This window comes from Macaca fascicularis, chromosome 9 (assembly GCF_037993035.2).
Source record: "Macaca fascicularis isolate 582-1 chromosome 9, T2T-MFA8v1.1".
In the NCBI taxonomy this organism is placed as follows: domain Eukaryota; kingdom Metazoa; phylum Chordata; class Mammalia; order Primates; family Cercopithecidae; genus Macaca; species Macaca fascicularis.
Genome location: NC_088383.1, coordinates 66,606,879 through 66,619,305, shown reverse-complemented (window position 1 = coordinate 66,619,305; position 12,427 = coordinate 66,606,879). Strand labels below are relative to the sequence as shown.

The 12,427-nt window shown below is 51.2% G+C and overlaps 1 protein-coding gene across 5 annotated transcripts in view; it reads right to left on the bottom strand.

Moving 5' to 3' along the window:
• Positions 1-12,121, bottom strand: part of ANXA11 (annexin A11) — a 47,099-nt gene extending 34,978 nt beyond the window's left edge. The window contains exons 1-2 of one of the 5 annotated variants that reach the window (XM_065520816.1): positions 11,983-12,121; positions 7,864-8,047 (exon numbers count right to left, since the gene is read on the bottom strand). The gene's annotated coding sequence lies outside the window, so the exon portion shown is untranslated. Of the gene's footprint in view, positions 1-7,863; positions 8,048-11,681; positions 11,859-11,914 lie in introns of those variants that run through there. The other 4 variants (XM_065520815.1, XM_015455859.3, XM_045399990.2 and 1 more) reach the window with 4 other exon arrangements.
• Between the last annotated feature and the right edge of the window lie 306 nt (positions 12,122-12,427).

Genomic DNA, 12,427 nt, shown 5'->3' with positions numbered 1-12,427 from the left:
AAAATGGTTAACTCTGGAGAAAGAGGGAAAGAGGAAGGATGTGTCGGGACTGCTGGCTTCATTATAAGCCTTTTGGATCAACATATTTGGCTTTCTTCATTTTTTATTATAAAATATGTTTATAATATAGCAATAAATACAACATATAGATGAATTATAAAGCATAATAAAATAAGCATCCTTTATTATCTAACTTTAGAAAGAGAACATTACTTCTGCCAGGCGCAGTGGCTCACACCTGTAATCCCAGCACTTTGGGAGGCCAAGGTGGGCAGATCACTTGAGGTCAGGAGTTCGAGATCAGCCTGGCCAACATGGCAAAACCCCGTCTCTACTAAAAATACAGAAATTAGTCTGGTGCGGAGACGCATGCCTATACTCCCAGCTACTCGGGAGGCCGGGGCTGCAGTGAGCCAAGACACTGCACTCCAGCTTGGGCAACAGAGGGAAACTCTGTCTCAAAAAAAAAAAAAAAGAGAATATTACTACATTCTTCTTCTTTTTTAATTTTTCTGAAGCAGTCTCTTGCTCTGTCACCGAGGCTGGAGTGCAGTGGCACAATCTCAGCTCACTGCAGCCTAAGCCTCCCAAGTAGCTGGGATTATAGGCATGCGCCACCACTCCCAGCTAATTTCTGTAATTTTAGTAGAGATGGGGTTTCGCCATGTTGACCAGCCTGGTGAACTACATTCTACAACTGCTTTCTGAAAAAACAGGCACATATTTTTTAGGGGAAAGTTAAAATAAAACACTAGCAGCCAGTCTGTGAGACTGGTACCAGCATCTGCAATAGGTCCAGGTTTTGTGGGGCCTGAAGCTTACACAATGTTAGCAGCCCTCTTCAGGACAAAGAATACAAAATATCTTAGTTTTCTGCGAATGTTACAAATCATAGGACTCTGTGAACTCACTGCTAGTGCCCCTCCCACGGCCCCTCACTAGGGTGCTGCAAGTCCAGGGGCCTGAAGCTTCCCTTTCATTAGCTTCACAGCAATCCCACCTGGGTTTATGGAGGCACCAGGGGCTGGGCTAGACTCCCCTGGATAGGGAAGAAAAAAATAAAGTCCTGGCCTGCATCATGCTTTCCAACTACATGGGGAGATAAACACAATAGCGCACTTCCAGGAAACACACACTACAATATTTAAGAGCCACTCCCAGGAAGAGTGCGGGGGAAGACAAAGAATTCAGAAAATGTGTTCCCTGGGAGTGGAGCATAGGGGCTTCTGAGAAACTGGCCTCTCTCTGAGGGGCCTTGGCAAACCTAAGCCCTCCCGGCCTTGTCTACCTCACCTATTTTCAGTGAGTGCGCCTGCAGGGCCTCAGGGGTCTGCATGCTGCCTCCCAGAACCTGGGGCTCCTGAAGGTTTTGGAGCTCAATAGCATTATTTCATTGGAGGGAGGAAAGGGCTGCAAAAGGGAGACTCTGGCTTAAATCTTTCAAAAATATTAAAACGGGAACTCTGGCAACAAGGGTTCCACATTTCTGCATGGTGACACTCGGCTAGGGCTGGCAACAACTGCGCACCTCCCTCCCTCTCTCCTTCAGCTGCGGGGGCTGTCCTTGCAGGAATCTGCATTTGTGATCACAGGAGTAGAGGTTTACCAGGGCCCTTCCAGTTGTGATGAGCCATCTCATCTCCTTATGAATGGCCAGCACAGGCCCTTCTCTCACCACAGGCTGAGGAAGAGAAGTGAAGAAGACTGAAGAGCGTGATGGCAGCAGGGTATCCCCTGGCCTCTCCTGGAGAGGCCCTGATGCCCATCAGCCAGTCCTCGGGGCCTGTTACAAACCACTCTGGAAGCTCAGTCCCTTCAAGCCTGGGAGACTTAACAGAGTGTATATTCCAGCTCCAAATGGCTGAGCACCCCTGCTCTGCCTAGAAGCCTCAGGAAACCTTTCCAAATATCCCTTATCAAGGGCTGCTCTTCAGATGGTGACAAGCTCCCCAGTCAGCCACATGCAGCAGGAAGTTGAAGTACCTGCAGCTCACTCTGGAGGAGAGAACACCTTCACTTGGGAATGGGCTGACCCTTCTGCAGCTGGCATCCTAAGCTGTGTCAAGCAGTCTGGAGCCAAGAGTCACTCACACTGGGCCACTGAGGAACAGCAAGAAAACAGAAGGTACCTCAGGGACATGCATGATGGAGAGAAGCAAAGAAAATGCATGTCCTTAGCCCAGTCCAGCTCAGCATTTTCCCTTTTCAGGACACCTCTGCTTAGGTGGTCCCTCTAGCTGGTCTGACCTCCTGTCTCCTGGCCTTCCCTGAGTCCAGATGAAGTTCCACCTTGTATTAGTTCATTTTCACACTGCTGATAAGATATAACCGAGACTGGGCCGGGCGCGGTGGCTCAAGCCTGTAATCCCAGCACTTTGGGAGGCCGAGGCGGGCGGATCACAAGGTCAGGAGATCGAGACCACAGTGAAACCCCGTCTCTACTAAAAATCCAAAAAAAAAAAAAATTAGCCGGGCGCGGTGGCGGGCGCCTGTAGTCCCAGCTACTCAGGAGGCTGAGGCAGGAGAATGGCGGGAACCCAGGAGGCGGAGCTTGCAGTGAGCTGAGATCGCGCCACTGCACTCCAGCCTGGGCAACAGCGTGAGACTCCGTCTCAAAAAAAAAAAAAAAAAAAAAAAAAAAAGATATAACCGAGACTGGGCAATTTACAAAAGAAAGAGGTTTAATGGACTCAGTTCCACGTGACTGGGGAGGCCTCACAATCATGGTGGAAGGTGAAAGGCACATCTCATATGGCAGCAGACAAGAAGAGAGCTTGTGCAGGGAAAGTCCCCTTTATAAAAGCATCAGATCTTGTGAGACTTATTCAGTATCATGAGAACAGCATGGGAAAGACCTGCCCCCATGGTTCAGTTACCTCCCACCAAGTCCCTTCCACAACACGTGGGAATTCGAGATTTGGGTGGGGACACAGCCAAACCATATCATATCTCTCTCAGGAAGCCCACCCTGATCTCCCAGCCACAATGCTCACTCTTCCTGGAACTCTCCCAGCACTTGTCCTAAAATGTTTTCCATCTTCTCTAGTGTTCTAATAAGCTCCCTTTTTCTAACTTCTAGGATAGATACACATATTACCTCCCTATATATTAGCTCATTAACTGCCACAATGCCCCTATTGGATAGGTATTATCATCCTCATTTTATAAGCAAGGGAACCAAGGCTGAGCTGACTCTTGACATGCAAAGGTCACACACCCAAGTGCCAGAGCCAGACACTCTTTTCCCAGGCCTCCCCATGAGAGCATCCGTGCTACAGGCTATAGGACAGGCCTCTCTTCCTGTCCCCCACCACCACCTGCCACAGGGCTTGCACTGTGAGGCCCCTGACACATACTGAATACTCGCAGGAACCCCGGTGGACCCTGACTCATTTCTTCCACTCTCTGGGTGGCACCTATTTGGTGTCTCTATTACATAGGCCCCAGGAATTCTGGGGGCAGGGAGGACACATCTAGGACATTCCCCTCTCTCCCCCACCCCAAGGCAGGACCTTAAATGATGTAAGTGGGTGTATGAACATCCCCAGCTCTACTGAGAAGGGGGTGGGGGCCCTGGGCGGGCATTCCAGAGCCCCAGTGTCCTGCCCTTCCTGGTCACAGGTGCCATTAAGTCACCGAAGCCAGCCAGCTAGCCTCAGGGCAGCACTCCACCAATCCTGACCGTATTTTCCCAGGCATGAAACAAAAAATCTACACAGGTGCTGTTAAACATTCAACTCCCCACCCACATACCAGGAACTAAAATAGCTGCAGCCTATGTTAATCATTAGCCAGGCTGCGCCTCAGACCTCCCCTCTGAGGGCTGGCACCTGGGGCAGCTCAGCCTGGAGAAACTCCAGGCAAGACAGGCTGGGAGAGTGGCAACCGCAGCGTCTGAAGCCTCACCAAGGGGCTGAACTTAAGCAAGTAGGTTCTGAAAGACACTTCTTCAAGATAAAGTCAATCCCCAGTGCACTAGTATTTGGATTACATAAGAATCCTAAAATATTGGAGCTGGAAGGGGCCTTCATGAATCACTTCATTCAACCAGTTTATTTTATTTGAGGTGGGAGCTGAGGCCCAGAGAGCAGAAGGACTCTGGCTGAGGTCTCAGAGCTGGCTGGGGGCAGGACAATGACTAGAACCACATCTCTGGATTTCCAGGCCAGTGCATTACGAACCAGGCAGGTCCCCCACCACTCAACGTATTTCTGAGCTCCATCCCACCTTCTCAGGCTGGAGAATGGACTTGAGAATTACAAAAGTTAAACCGCGGAAAGAGAAGAAAGTAACTGCTGCCTCCCAAATAATGTCCCATATAATCAAGCCACACAGAAAAGAATCAGCCGCTCCACAGGAGCCTTATGACCCTGTTTCTCTCCAGAACACCTCCCTATGACAACAGAGAATGGGGGTTGGCAACCACTGCTCTGATCTCTCAAGGATATTACCAGCCATGGAGACCGAACATCAGCCCCACCTCAGTTGAGGGTTCAAAGGGCCTCTGCCCTCAAACTCTCCTAGAAACAGTCACATAGGTGTCACATTTGGGGTTGAAGAAGACAAGTTGGGAGGAGGTAGCACAAAAAAATAACCCCTATCCCACTGGGTCTTGGAGGGGGCCCCTGGATCCCATGGGGTCTGGAAGATCTGGTAGTGGCTGCAGCAATGGAGCATGTGGATGCCAGACCTGATGGTTGGGAGCAGCAGATGACTCTCGGGGCATCGGCAAAGCCACAGCAGCTTGCCAGTCTGTGCACCAGCCCACAGGAACAGAGGCTGCCTTGCTTGCACTGCCTGCGGGCTTGCCACTGTCATGAGAAACCATTCCCACTTCCTAACCTGAGGAACACACGCTTAGCCAATAGCAAGACTGATAAGCACAGTAGTAGTTTCAAATTCAGGAGAGCAGTGGGTGGTGTTCCAGAAACTTCTGGTTGTCCTCCTCAACCATCTGTTCTCTATTGCTTTAGTAACAGAACACTCACCATAGCCTGGCACACAGCAGCCCCAACTAAGGACTGTTTCCCAGACCCCTAGCAGCTAGGAGGGCCTGCCATGAGGATGTGAAAGTGAGCTGTCTTGGGCCATGCAGGTAAGGGAAGCACCTAATGGTGCTACCCAACATGTGGCCCGGAGACTGGCGGCATTACACAATCTGAGAGCCTGTAAGCAATTAAAATGCTCAGGTCACATCACAGACCTCCCAAATCAGAATGATTCAGGGTGCAGTCCAAGAATCTATGCTTTAACAAGCCTTCCAGATTGTTCTTATACATGCTCAAGTTTGAAAACCACAGCCCTCAAGAATGCTAGGGACAACAGTCCGTAAGAAGCCTGGTGCCTAGACAACCTCATGGAACACTCACTTAACTTCGACTCTGATTTTTCAAGAAAGAGTGAGAGAGTGAGAGAGAGAGAGAGAGAGAGAGAGAGAGGATCCTCTCTTCATTCACAGCCAAATCTGAAACGTAATACAGGGGGCGTGGGGAAGATGATGATGAGAAACTTAACCCAAACAGCAAAAATCAGGAAAGGAATAACATGCAAGTATAATAAATAATAAGCAAGATGTAAAGAATAAAATCAAGTATATCTGGCATGTGAACAGTCAGAATTCCTCTACCAAAGACAGAAACCACGCAATTAGGTTTGTTGTTGTTATCACTGCCTTCTGTCAACCTCCATCCACCCTCAACCATGTGCTGATTATAAGAGAAACAAATTTTATTTATGAAGATTCCATTTTCAAGATAAACTTCTTTCTTTTTTTTTTTTTTGAGACCGAGTCTCGCTCTGTCGTCCAGGCTGGAGTGCAGTGGTGCAATCTCGGCTCACTGCAAGCTCCACCTCCCGGGTTCATGCCATTCTCCTGCCTCAGCCTCCCAAGTAGCTGCGACTACGGGCACCCGCCAGCACGCCCAGCTAATTTTTTTATATTTTTAGTAGAGATGAGGTTTCACCGCGTTAGCCAGGATGGTCTTGATCTCCTGATCTCGTATTCCGCCCACCTTGGCCTCCCAAAGTGCTGGGATTACAGGCGTGAGCCACAGCGCCCAGCCTAGATAAACTTTTTTAAGTGAGAAACAGATATTTAAAACTAACGGTTGGGCAAAGACATACCAAATAAATGCAAAGAAAAACCAGAGGTGGAAATATTAATATTAAAAATAGGCTGGGCACAGTGGTTGGCCAGGTGCAGTGGCTCATGTCTGTAATCCCAGCACTTTGGGAAGCTGAGGTGGGCAGATTACTTGAGCCCAGGAGTTTGAGACCAGCCTGGGCAAAACCCCATCTCTACCAAAAATACAAAACTTAGTCTGGTCTCAAAATAAATAAAAATGAAAAAATATGTAAAATTCAAAAGTACATACGTGGAAGACTTTTCAATAATCCTGCCTTAGCAGGCCAAGGGGTTTTCCAGCCATTTCTCTCTGGCATTTGCCTCTATCTGTAAACACAGGACTTGGAGAACTACTCACTAGGATCTCAGGGTACAACAAGGCGTAGGCTAGTCCAGCCCGCTGAGAAAGTTTATGTGGCTTAAAACACAAGCACAGAGACGAGCTTACAACTTGGGGCCCACATCTTTCTGACCTCTGGCCCTGGGAAGTGTTTGTACTGGCTACTCTGTCAAAAGCTCATTTTGCTGCCTCGAATGAGGAAGGAAATGCGTAAATGAGAGGCACAGCAGTCCGCTCCTTGGACCTACAGGAAGCGGGCAAGAATTGCAAAGTAAGAGAAGAGGCTCCCAGGCAACGTCCCAGGAGTTTGCAAGCAAATCTCACTTTATCCACCCCTCCTAAAAATCTGGCTATCATGGGGACCATCAGGACAGCCAAGGACAGGGAGCTCATGATCATCAGTGAGACCTGATTACTAACTGCTCCGTATGAGGCTGAACAGAAACTAAAGGGGCATGGCTTGAATGTCCTCTGATGCCTGCGTTAAAATTTCTGAGCCTTTCACTTATTATCTTATAAAATGCACTTATTTATTAATTTTAAGACTATAAAGAAAAGAGATTCTTCCAGATCCTTGGCCACGTATTCTCCTAAAACACAGACAATATGGAATTTAAGGCCAAAGACCAAAGGCATTAAATAACCAGCAAATGACACAAGGTAGGAAGATCAGCTTGATAAGCCTGTATACACGAAACATGAAAGCCAAATTCAAAGGCTAGAACTCCCACAAATATAAATAGAGCTGGACTTTAAAAAACTACAGTGAGAGTTTTTGTTATACCTCTCAGAATCTGACAGCCAGGCAAGCAGGGATATAAGGGCAACTGAAGTTAAGAGATCTATCTAAAGTCAGTGTCCCGCAGAGTACCTATTTTCTCTTTTCACGCCCATGAAACATGTTAATATTTATCATGCAGTTGGCCACAAAGAAAATTTAATACCAGCCAGGTGCAGTGGCTCCTGTAATCCCAGCACTTTGGGAGGCTGAGGCGGGGTGGGGGGACTGCTTGAGGCCAGGGCTTTGAGACCCGCCTGGGCAACATGCTTCATTCACTCATTCACTCATTCATGAAAATGAATCCATTTTGTGAAAGGAGCAAACCCTTGCAGGCACCTAGGTCTGCCTGAGCATGGAGCGCCATGGGGAGGGATGTCGGTGGCAGGCCATCCACATGTTCCCTTCTGGGATTGGAAAGGGAGCAGGAGGGTAAATCGAGGCAACAGGGTCAAACACGTCCTCCTCGCCTTCAAAGCCACCATTTCAGAGCCTGTCTAAACTTACTATCATCAGATCCTCATGTCCTGCTACTCCTCACCCATTCATTCCAACCTCGCTTCTGCTCCCATCATCCCACCAAAGCAGTGAAGGCAGCTGCATCTTCTCCATGTCACTCACCACAGCCGCGATGCCAAGCTGACTACTCCATCCCACGAAGCAGACTCACCCTGGCTCCTGGGATACAACTCTGTGCTGGCTTTCTGGGCCCCTCTCAGGCAGCTCTTTTTCTGGGTCCTTTATAGGCTCATCTTCCTTTACTCAGCTGTTCAAGGTGAGTTCTTCCATCTCGCTGTGCCCATGACTTCAAACACAAACACAACCTAGACAAATGTCTGTCTAGCCAAGACTCCTCCTGAGCCCCAGACCCACCAGCTTATTTGGTATCTCAAAGATACCTCAAACATAGTATGTCCAAAACCAAATACATGATCTTCTTCATCCTCCAAACCTGGTCCTCATCCAGTGTCCCATGTCTCAGGGACACCAGGGGGATGACTCTAGGGTGAGTGGGGGCGGTCTCTTCTTTTAAGCACAGCACGCAGGGTGAGGCCAACAGTGGGTTCTCAGTAATGAGCCGTTCTACCGGAACATGCCTTGTCACCTACTTCCTAAAAATAGCCGTGACCTTTTTAGTGGACACAGCAAGCTCACATCTGCTATCACCACTCCTTCCCCACTGACACATGCACCCTTTCCCCCAGCGGTGCCACTCCCCAGGCTGGATGTGCCATATGCTCTCCAGCCTCCCCGTGGGTAGCCTCCACATTTCTCCTCTCTGCCCTCACTCAGATTTCCCCCCATCTCAAGTCCTCCAAGTCAGCCACCCCCAGGTGTGAGGGGCAGGGGACATCTGACTTCCCTCTCAATTTCCTTTCCTTCTTTTCTGCTAAGGCGGAGCCTAAGCCCCTGGAAAACTAGAGATCTCAGAACCAGGCTTTGACCACGGCATGCTCCACCCGCTGCTTCACAACTCCTGGCAGTCACACACCCACCATATCAACATTGTCATCACTACCCCCAACTGATCTCAAACCCCTTTGCAAACATCTTCTCATCTGATTCTCCATTCCAGGCAGGCATTTTATTATCCAGAACTGTTCTGTGTGTGGGGGGCTCAGTGTAGCTGGGTGGCTTGTCCCAGGATACCCAGCACAGAGAACTCTGTCCCCCAATTTCTTGGTTGCCCCCACCCATTCCTTCCTCACTTCAGCATGGGCAAGGCCAACTGTGGTCTGGGTCACTGTTCAGGCTGTACTTTTAGGATCCTCCCAAATAACAAACAACTATGTGACTATCAGGTCTTTATTTCATGGGTTATAGGAGACAGGATCAGTAGGCCTAATGTGTAACAGTTTCAGCGGTTATCAGAGAGTTCCACTGAACTGCAACAATTCCCTTTAAAAGCACAAATGCCCACCAAGAAAACCTCAGTTTCTTCATTCATCCTAACAGCTTTCCTATCTAGGTATCACTCAGAATTCCCACTATTCTGGGGGTCATGGGATCAGAGAGTGCTGCAGAGAAAAATCCACAGAAAGTGAAAAGTCTGTTTCCTTGGCAGTGCTGGTGAAGCACACCCTTGCACACACGCTTCCCCACGGGACCAAGTGCCAGGAACTGCTTCAGGCTTATGGGGGAAGACGGTGGCGAAGAAGAGAGAGGAGGCCGGGCACGGTGACTCACTCCTGTAATCCCAGCACTTTGGAAGGCTAAGGCGGGCAGATCATCTGAGGTCAGGAGTTCAAGACCAGCCTGGCCAACATGGTGAAGCCCCGTCTCTACTAAAAATACAAAAATTAGCCGGGCATGGTGGCGCATGCCTGTAATCCCAGCTACTCAGGAGGCCAAGGGAGGAGAATCATTTAAACCCAGGGAGCAGAGGTTGCAGTGAGCCAAGACTGTACCACTGCACTCCAGCCTGGGCGACAGAATGAGATCTGTCTCAACAAAAAATAAAAATTAAAAAAAGAGGGAGAAGAGGAGTGAATCCAGGAGGAAGGAGGGGGTGCACCAGAAAGGTCCTGGAACCTCTGATGTTCCAGCATTCAGCATGCATTTTGGTTCCACATTCACCTCCTGCCCACACCAGTTTCTTTTCTCTATTCTACAGTTCCCAAGAAGAACCCACACTAACCTATTCTGTCTCAACTCCCACTCCTGTCATCCCAAGTCACACATCACCTCCCCAATCATGTGAACTAGGCATCACTAATCGATCCTGGCCTTCTAGATACGTCCACCCAGGGTGAGCCCTTTCTATAATATCATGCATAAAGGCATCAGATGGGGCTTCCACTCCCACCTCTTAGTCCCAATTCATCTCCATCTCACCCTCCCCACATTTCTCTGCCTATCCAAATCCAGCCTTCAAGGTCCTATACTTTAACCACAGGGAAACTACTTCCCTGTGCTGCCTCTGTTGTTCAACTAACGACAACTAATTTTCTGAGCACCTACATTAGGCAAGGCCCATCCTGAGTGCTACCACCAAGAGGTAAGTCAGAAACAGCCTCCACCCTCCAGAGTCAGAAGACAGGGCAGAGATAAGCCACATGGCCACACAAACACTACGCACAAGGTGAGAGATGAGAACTGAGTCAGTGCTGGAGGGGCTGAGTGAGCTCAGAGCATATCCCATCCCTCCTGCTGGGCAGCAGGCACCAGGATGGCTCCCAGGAGGGTGGAGAATCCTGGGCCAGACGGGGAGGGAGGGCATTCCAGGAAGACAGACAGCATGAGCTTAGCATGAGCTAAGCCAGAAAGACGGTTCAGGAGAAGCGCATTTCAACTTTAGCTGAACCTTCCACTGCTACTATTTACTGACCCTTATACCTGATTATTTATGACCCAGGCCTGCCTCACACACTTTATGGCTAATCTGGGTGACACCCATCTGGGACACACAAGTGTGGTACAGCAGTCACCACCTGTTCTGACTGGTCCGTACCTGAGCGCTGTATGGTTATTAAATGAATGAATGCACTGAATCTCACAACAAACCTGTGAGGCAGGGATTAGTATTATCCCCATTTTACAGATGAGGAAACCAAAGCACAGACAATAGTCAGAGACAAGATAGCAAGGTATGCAGGAGCCTGAAGTAGTGGGCACCCAATGCCAGGGCAACAAACTGCCCTGGCACCTCACCTGGCCTCCCTTGTCAGGGAACACCTTGCAGCACAAAGAATGCGTTTAGGAAAGGGGGCCTGTTAATCCTCCTGGAATCCCCAACAGTTGACTGCCGCATAAAAGGAATGAGGAAAGCAATGAGAGAGCCAGTGAAGGGTGAGCATGCCCTGCAAACCTTTAGTCCCTGTTGCGTGGGCAGGGCAGGGGCTCGGCCTCACAGCTCCACTCCATGCCTAAGGCAGAGAACAGATGGGAGAACCACCACAAACGCCCAATCTCTACAGAGAGGTCACTGATTGGAGGGCAGAGACAGAAATGCCCCGGGCCGACTGTTTCCAGCTTGGGCTAGCACTGGCTGGCTTAACTTTTCCCCTCCAAAGTCTCTAGGTGACAAATTTCGCGTGTCTCCTTTAAACCAACAGACCGTTTTACCTTTCTAAGTCTTAAGGGCCTGGCCTGCACCCATGGGGAGATACAAGTCCAGGAATCCCTTCCTGAAACTGGGGATCAAAGTTGGGGAAGGGGCGAAGGGAGGCACAACATCGGGGATGGCTCCCGCATTCTCTCAAACATTGGGGAGAGTTCCTTACAAATAAACTGCAATGGTAGCAGCTCCCATGAATGTGCGTGCTCCCAGTTACGGAGGAAAGTTCCTGAAGATAGCCTTTTCTGCTTGCTCTCCCCCAGCCTTGCCTGAAAGAGCGCGCGCACCCCGGAGGGCCCCGCGGGGCTGCGGGGCTCGGCCTCCGGCATCCCTCCAGCCACCCGTTGCCTCCTCCGCCCAGGGTCACGGCCCCCGGCCTTACCCAAGCCCAGACTGAGACGCTGACCCCTGAGCCCGGGGGGGCCGGCGAGTGCACCCCGACCGCACAGGAGGGGGCAGCCCCCGACGCCGAAGCTTATTGAGGGGGCTGCCAAGCCGACACGGCCAGCCCGGGACCCGCCGACGCCTCCTCTGTCCCCCACCCCCACGCCTGTAATGCAACCAGGAAGCAGCAGGGCCGCGCTGGGCTGGGCGCGGGGCAGCCCCGGGCCTCACCTGCGGTGCCGCGGTGCACTGCCGCCGCCTGGTCCCAGGCCCCCGGCCGGCCCGGGACCCTCACTCACCTGGCCACGGGGACTCGGGACGCGAGGGGCGAAATGGGACTTGGGCGGGAGTGGCTCTCTCCGCGGGCGTCCCGGACGCGGTGCCTGGGTTCTGCCTGGCGCTGTGTCCCACTCCCGCTCGCGGGGCACTCGGGGCACTGGGGAGTCGCGGGCGCCGCAGCCTTCAGGGCGGGGCGGGAGGAGGAGCCTGCCGGGCGGAAAACTCCGCGGGCGCGGTTGCCCCAGGCGCCGGGGGAAGGGCAGGGAAGGGGCGAGGCCTGAGCGCGGCCCCGCCCCGAGATGAGGCTTGGGCAGGGCGGGCCCGCGAGCAGCAGCGCCCTTCCGGCTGCGCAGCTGCTCCAGGACGTCTCCGGCTCTGGAGGTCCCTCTGTCGCCCCTAACCCCCTGCAGCGCCCGGTGCAGCGCAGAGCCGCATTCGCCCTCCTGCAGGGGTGGGCATTTCCTA